Here is a 7,500-nt window from a genome sequence, read left to right as displayed (position 1 = left end):
TGGGGGGGAAGAGAGAGAGAGAGGGGCGAGGGGGGTAGACTAGCTCCGGCCCACGGCCAGACGCCCGGCGCCGGGGTAGACCTGATATCGTCTAAGGCTGGCCTCAGCCTAGCGCCACCCAGCCCTCGCACAGAGCTGCGCACCCGGGCCGGACTTGTCCTCCGGCCGCTCGGCCGCTCGGCCGGGCGGCAGGCCTGCTGTCCCGGCACCGGACGTGGTCCTCGCGAGGCCAGGCGCCGGGCTAGGTAGACCTGGTGTCCTGGAGGCGGACTTAGGCCTCCGGCCGCCCGGCGCCGGGGTAGACCTGGTCTTCCGGGAGCCGGGGTAGACCTGGTGCACGGAAGCCTCGGGGTAGACCTGGTCTTCCGGGAGCCGGGGTAGACCTGGTGTTCCGAGCGCCGGGGTAGACTTGGTGCACGGAAGCCTCGGGGTAGACCTGGTCTTCCGGGCGCCGGGGTAGACCTGGAATTCCGGGCGCCGGGGTAGGCCTGTTCCCCTGGAGCCGGGGTAGACCTGGTGTTCCGGGCGCCGGGGTAGACCTGGTGCACGGAAGCCTCGGGGTAGACCTGGTGTTCCGGGCGCCGGGGTAGACCTGGTGCACGGAAGCCTCGGGGTAGACCTGGTCTTCCGGGCGCCGGGGTAGACCTGGTCTTCCGGGAGCCGGGGTAGACCTGGAATTCCGGGCGCCGGGGTAGGCCTGTTCTCCTGGAGCCGGGGTAGACCTGGTCTTCCGGGAGCCGGGGTAGACCTGGAATTCCGGGCGCCGGGGTAGACCTGTTCCCCTGGAGCCGGGGTAGACCTGGTGTTCCGGGAGCCGGGGTAGACCTGGTGCACGGAAGCCTCGGGGTAGACCTGGTCTTCCGGGCGCCGGGGTAGACCTGGAATTCCGGGCGCCGGGGTAGGCCTGTTCCCCTGGAGCCGGGGTAGACCTGGTGTTCCGGGAGCCGGGGTAGACCTGGTGTTCCGAGCGCCGGGGTAGACTTGGTGCACGGAAGCCTCGGGGTAGACCTGGTCTTCCGGGCGCCGGGGTAGACCTGGAATTCCGGGCGCCGGGGTAGGCCTGTTCCCCTGGAGCCGGGGTAGACCTGGTGTTCCGGGCGCCGGGGTAGACCTGGTGCACGGAAGCCTCGGGGTAGACCTGGTGTTCCGGGCGCCGGGGTAGACCTGGTGCACGGAAGCCTCGGGGTAGACCTGGTCTTCCGGGCGCCGGGGTAGACCTGGTCTTCCGGGAGCCGGGGTAGACCTGGAATTCCGGGCGCCGGGGTAGGCCTGTTCTCCTGGAGCCGGGGTAGACCTGGTCTTCCGGGAGCCGGGGTAGACCTGGAATTCCGGGCGCCGGGGTAGGCCTGTTCCCCTGGAGCCGGGGTAGACCTGGTGTTCCGGGAGCCGGGGTAGACCTGGTGTTCCGAGCGCCGGGGTAGACTTGGTGCACGGAAGCCTCGGGGTAGACCTGGTCTTCCGGGCGCCGGGGTAGACCTGGAATTCCGGGCGCCGGGGTAGGCCTGTTCCCCTGGAGCCGGGGTAGACCTGGTGTTCCGGGCGCCGGGGTAGACCTGGTGCACGGAAGCCTCGGGGTAGACCTGGTGTTCCGGGCGCCGGGGTAGACCTGGTGCACGGAAGCCTCGGGGTAGACCTGGTCTTCCGGGCGCCGGGGTAGACCTGGTCTTCCGGGAGCCGGGGTAGACCTGGAATTCCGGGCGCCGGGGTAGGCCTGTTCTCCTGGAGCCGGGGTAGACCTGGTCTTCCGGGAGCCGGGGTAGACCTGGAATTCCGGGCGCCGGGGTAGACCTGTTCCCCTGGAGCCGGGGTAGACCTGGTGTTCCGGGAGCCGGGGTAGACCTGGTGCACGGAAGCCTCGGGGTAGACCTGGTCTTCCGGGCGCCGGGGTAGACCTGGAATTCCGGGCGCCGGGGTAGGCCTGTTCCCCTGGAGCCGGGGTAGACCTGGTGTTCCGGGAGCCGGGGTAGACCTGGTGTTCCGAGCGCCGGGGTAGACTTGGTGCACGGAAGCCTCGGGGTAGACCTGGTCTTCCGGGCGCCGGGGTAGACCTGGTGCACGGAAGCCTCGGGGTAGACCTGGTCTTCCGGGCGCCGGGGTAGACCTGGTGCACGGAAGCCTCGGGGTAGACCTGGTCTTCCGGGCGCCGGGGTAGACCTGGTCTTCCGGGAGCCGGGGTAGACCTGGAATTCCGGGCGCCGGGGTAGGCCTGTTCCCCTGGAGCCGGGGTAGACCTGGAATTCCGGGCGCCGGGGTAGGCCTGTTCTCCTGGAGCCGGGGTAGACCTGGTGTTCCGGGCACCGGGGTAGACCTGGAATTCCGGGCGCCGGGGTAGGCCTGTTGCCCTGGAGCCGGGGTAGACCTGGTGTTCCGGGCGCCGGGGTAGACCTGTCGTCCTACTCCGGGCCCGGCCTCCGGCCGCCCGGCTGCTGCGGCAGAACTGTCGCCCTGGTGTCCCGGGCGGACCTGCTGTCCCGCGCACGACCCACCCTGCGGCCGCCCGGCGCCAGTCTAGAGAGGGAAGGAGCCGGCCGTTGGGAGCCGGCAGCGCTCCCGCCTCCTCCGTGCCCAAAGCGACAGCGGCCCGGCTCCTGCCTCCGTCTCCGGATCCCTCACTGCCTTCAGCCGCTCGACCCCCCTCCCCCCCACCCCGCTGCCGTCCTGCCCCGGGCTCGGACGGGGCCAGGCCGGGCTGGAGCGTCAAGGAAAGAAGGCCGTCAAAGCAGAAGGCTGGGCGAGAGCCGAAGAGAAGGCTTCTCGGCAAAGGGGCCGCCTCTGCCGTGGGCCCCGGCCCTGCTGGCCGAAGGACCCGCCTTCCTCGGTGTCGGCCCGCTCCTGGCCCTCCCGCCGCTGCGGGTGTGCGAACCGGCCGAGGAGAGAGCGGGCGGGGGACGGCGACGGGGGTGGGGAAAGTAGTCTGCGAGCGGCGCCGGGGAGTCTGATGGGGCAGGGCGGGGCGCCCCCAACCGTCGATGGGCGGAGGCAGGGAAAGTCTTCAGGCGGGGCGCCCCCAACCGTCGATGGGCGGGCTCTGAGGGGGCGGCGTCGGATTGCGAGTGTGTGGAGCCGGCGTGTGTGTCACCGTGCCCCTCTCTCTCTGTCTCTCTCTCCCTCCCTTCCCCCCCCCGCCCCCCCGTCCCTCCCTCCCTCCCTCGCTTCCCTTGCGCGCTGGCCCCACTGAAATTCCGTTCGGCCGGGTAGGGCTGCGCGGCACCCCGGGCGGAGGGGGCTGCTGACGCTGCTTCGACGGCAGGCTGACGCAGGCTGCCTGTCAGCTTGGTCTGGGATCGCTCTGGGTACCAGAGGGAAAGAAATAAAGTTCGTCAAGAAAATTCCTTTTCCGGATCAGTTTCTTGCGCCGAGGGAACAGAAGAGTCGTTCTCTTCGAGAAGGGAGGAAAGGGGAAGCGCGGGAAATGAAACCCGAACCCCAAACCAGACCAAGGGGAACCAAGCCACAAAAAACAAAGGGATAACCCCGTAACTCCTAAAACAAACCCAGAAAACTCGAACCAAAAGTCCCGCAACGCACATTCCCCCACCCCCCAAAAAAACCCACACCGAGCCCCCCCCCTCGCGCCCGCCCCCCCCACCCCCACCAGGCAAAAAAAGGTAAAGCCGGCCATTGAGAAACGCTCTACTACCCGGGTATGGGGAAATACCTCTTGCCATGGCCCCGGAGTAGACTTTTCCTCCGGGCGCCGGGGTAGACCCGTTGTCCGGCCCCCCGGGCTACACCTGGTATCCCGGAGCCGGGGTAGACCTTGTACCCGGCGGCCGGGGTAGACCTGGTATCCCGGAGCCGGGGTAGACCTTGTACCCGGCGGCCGGGGTAGACCTGGTATCCAGGAGACGGGGTAGACCTTGTACCCGGCGGCCGGGGTAGACCTGGTATCCAGGAGCCTGGGTAGACCTTGTACCCGGCGGCCGGGGTAGACCTGGTATCCCGGAGCCGGGGTAGACCTTGTACCCGGCGGCCGGGGTAGACCTGGTATCCAGGAGCCGGGGTAGACCTTGTACCCGGCGGCCGGGGTAGACCTGGTATCCAGGAGCCGGGGTAGACCTTGTACCCGGCGGCCGGGGTAGACCTGGTATCCCGGAGCCGGGGTAGACCTTGTACCCGGCGGCCGGGGTAGACCTGGTATCCAGGAGACGGGGTAGACCTTGTACCCGGCGGCCGGGGTAGACCTGGTATCCAGGAGCCGGGGTAGACCTTGTACCCGGCGGCCGGGGTAGACCTGGTATCCAGGAGACGGGGTAGACCTTGTACCCGGCGGCCGGGGTAGACCTGGTATCCAGGAGACGGGGTAGACCTTGTACCCGGCGGCCGGGGTAGACCTGGTATCCCGGGGCCGGGGTAGACCTTGTACCCGGCGGCCGGGGTAGACCTGGTATCCAGGAGCCGGGGTAGACCTTGTACCCGGCGGCCGGGGTAGACCTGGTATCCCGGAGACGGGGTAGACCTTGTACCCGGCGGCCGGGGTAGACCTGGTATCCCGGAGCCGGGGTAGACCTTGTACCCGGCGGCCGGGGTAGACCTGGTATCCCGGAGCCGGGGTAGACCTTGTACCCGGCGGCCGGGGTAGACCTGGTATCCCGGAGCCGGGGTAGACCTTGTACCCGGCGGCCGGGGTAGACCTGGTATCCAGGAGACGGGGTAGACCTTGTACCCGGCGGCCGGGGTAGACCTGGTATCCAGGAGACGGGGTAGACCTTGTACCCGGCGGCCGGGGTAGACCTGGTATCCCGGAGACGGGGTAGACCTTGTACCCGGCGGCCGGGGTAGACCTGGTATCCCGGCGGCCGGGGTAGACCTTGTACCAGGCGGCCGGGGTAGACCTGGTATCCAGGAGACGGGGTAGACCTTGTACCCGGCGGCCGGGGTAGACCTGGTATCCCGGAGCCGGGGTAGACCTTGTACCCGGCGGCCGGGGTAGACCTGGTATCCCGGAGCCGGGGTAGACCTTGTACCCGGCGGCCGGGGTAGACCTGGTATCCAGGAGCCGGGGTAGACCTTGTACCCGGCGGCCGGGGTAGACCTGGTATCCCGGAGCCGGGGTAGACCTTGTACCCGGCGGCCGGGGTAGACCTGGTATCCAGGAGCCGGGGTAGACCTTGTACCCGGCGGCCGGGGTAGACCTGGTATCCAGGAGCCGGGGTATACCTTGTACCCGGCGGCCGGGGTAGACCTGGTATCCAGGAGCCGGGGTAGACCTTGTACCCGGCGGCCGGGGTAGACCTGGTATCCCGGAGCCGGGGTAGACCTTGTACCCGGCGGCCGGGGTAGACCTGGTATCCAGGAGACGGGGTAGACCTTGTACCCGGCGGCCGGGGTAGACCTGGTATCCAGGAGACGGGGTAGACCTTGTACCCGGCGGCCGGGGTAGACCTGGTATCCAGGAGCCGGGGTAGACCTTGTACCCGGCGGCCGGGGTAGACCTGGTATCCAGGAGCCGGGGTAGACCTTGTACCCGGCGGCCGGGGTAGACCTGGTATCCCGGAGCCGGGGTAGACCTTGTACCCGGCGGCCGGGGTAGACCTGGTATCCAGGAGCCGGGGTAGACCTTGTACCCGGCGGCCGGGGTAGACCTGGTATCCAGGAGCCGGGGTAGACCTTGTACCCGGCGGCCGGGGTAGACCTGGTATCCAGGAGACGGGGTGGACCTTGTACCCGGCGGCCGGGGTAGACCTGGTATCCAGGAGACGGGGTAGACCTTGTACCCGGCGGCCGGGGTAGACCTGGTATCCAGGAGCCGGGGTAGACCTTGTACCCGGCGGCCCGGGTAGACCTGGTATCCAGGAGCCGGGGTAGACCTTGTACCCGGCGGCCGGGGTAGACCTGGTATCCAGGAGACGGGGTAGACCTTGTACCCGGCGGCCGGGGTAGACCTGGTATCCAGGAGACGGGGTAGACCTTGTACCCGGCGGCCGGGGTAGACCTGGTATCCCGGAGCCGGGGTAGACCTTGTACCCGGCGGCCGGGGTAGACCTGGTATCCAGGAGACGGGGTAGACCTTGTACCCGGCGGCCGGGGTAGACCTGGTATCCAGGAGCCGGGGTAGACCTTGTACCCGGCGGCCGGGGTAGACCTGGTATCCAGGAGACGGGGTAGACCTTGTACCCGGCGGCCGGGGTAGACCTGGTATCCAGGAGCCGGGGTAGACCTTGTACCCGGAGGCCGGGGTAGACCTGGTATCCCGGAGACGGGGTAGACCTTGTACCCGGCGGCCGGGGTAGACCTGGTATCCCGGAGCCGGGGTAGACCTGGTCTCCGTCCGCCCGGGTAGACCTGGTGTCGCGGCCGCCTGCGGAAGTTCACCAAGGGGTCGCTGTTCCAGGCTGCCTCCGGCTATGTCGACGTAGCGGTCGGCCTGCGCTGGCGCACCCTCCCGGTCGACTTCCACTCGTCTCCTTGGAGGCGTCGGCGGCCTTGGACTTATCTTTCCGTATATTGGGAGCGAGGTGACGGGCCGCGTCCCCGCAGGTTTCCAGGGTGCCTGCGTCGCAAGGCGGAGGATAGGGCGGCCGCGCCGCGCGGTCGTCGGGGCAGAGCGAGTGCCGCCTAGGCCGGGTGAGCCGCGTGGCTTGGTCCCGGTTCCCGTCCTGCCCAGGGCGCTCTTTCGGGGAGAGCTGCCCGAGAAGCCAGAGAGAAGAGAATGGGCAGTGTGAAGGGCCACCAGAGAGAGAGCCGAGAGCCGAGAGAGACGGCCCGAAAGACCGTGTCGAGAAGCCGCTCGCTGGCCGCAGCGAGGCGGTGAGAAGCCCCGCGTGTGTGTTGCTCCGCTCCGGTCGGCTGCCGTGCCGGCCCGGTTGAAGGGGGGGCGGCCCCCCTGGGACGATCGGTGGCAGGTGAGGCGGCGGCGCCTCGTCCCTTTTCCGCCTGGCCTTAAGCCGGGGCCCGCTCCGGCAGGCATTTTTCCGGCAGCCGGTCCGGTGGCAGTGGCCGGCAGCCGGGGGTCGACGCGGCCGGGCTTTTTTTTTCCCCGGCCCTCGCCCGAGAGCCTCCTCCCCGAGCAAGGCCCGGCCAGCCCGCCGCGGTGGCGGCGCCCGGTTCCCCCGCTCCCGACCTGTTTGCCAGCGTGTCCGTGTCGGAAGGGCAGCGGTGGGGCGCGCGGCCTGGCCTCGGCATTCGCCGCGTGGCCGGAGGGGCTCGGTGACGGCGGTCGCCCGATGAGCCGTGGAGCCGGGGTGGCGGCACCCCGTCCCACCGGCGCGTGCTGTTGAAGTCACCCCCTTCCTCGGCCTTAAGCCGGGGACCCGCCTTGCGGGCGGGCTGTTTTTTTCGCGGGCAGAGAGGGGCCGGCCGCGGTGGCCGGCCCGCCCTAGCACGGACCGAAGCCCCCGGCAGAGAGCAACCCCCGGAAGGTCGCGGGCGAGGCGGCGGCGCCTCGCCCTTCCTCGGTCGTGGCGACCGAGCCCGCTTCTGCCCCGGGCGGTCCGTTGCTATTTTTTCAAGGGCGTGTGCGGGTGCTGTGGGGGGCCCCCGCCCGCCCGGCCTCCGATG

The sequence above is a fragment of the Lonchura striata genome, unplaced genomic scaffold, assembly GCF_046129695.1.
Source record: "Lonchura striata isolate bLonStr1 unplaced genomic scaffold, bLonStr1.mat Scaffold_162, whole genome shotgun sequence".
Lineage (NCBI taxonomy): Eukaryota > Metazoa > Chordata > Aves > Passeriformes > Estrildidae > Lonchura > Lonchura striata.
This window is presented reverse-complemented; position numbering follows the sequence as displayed.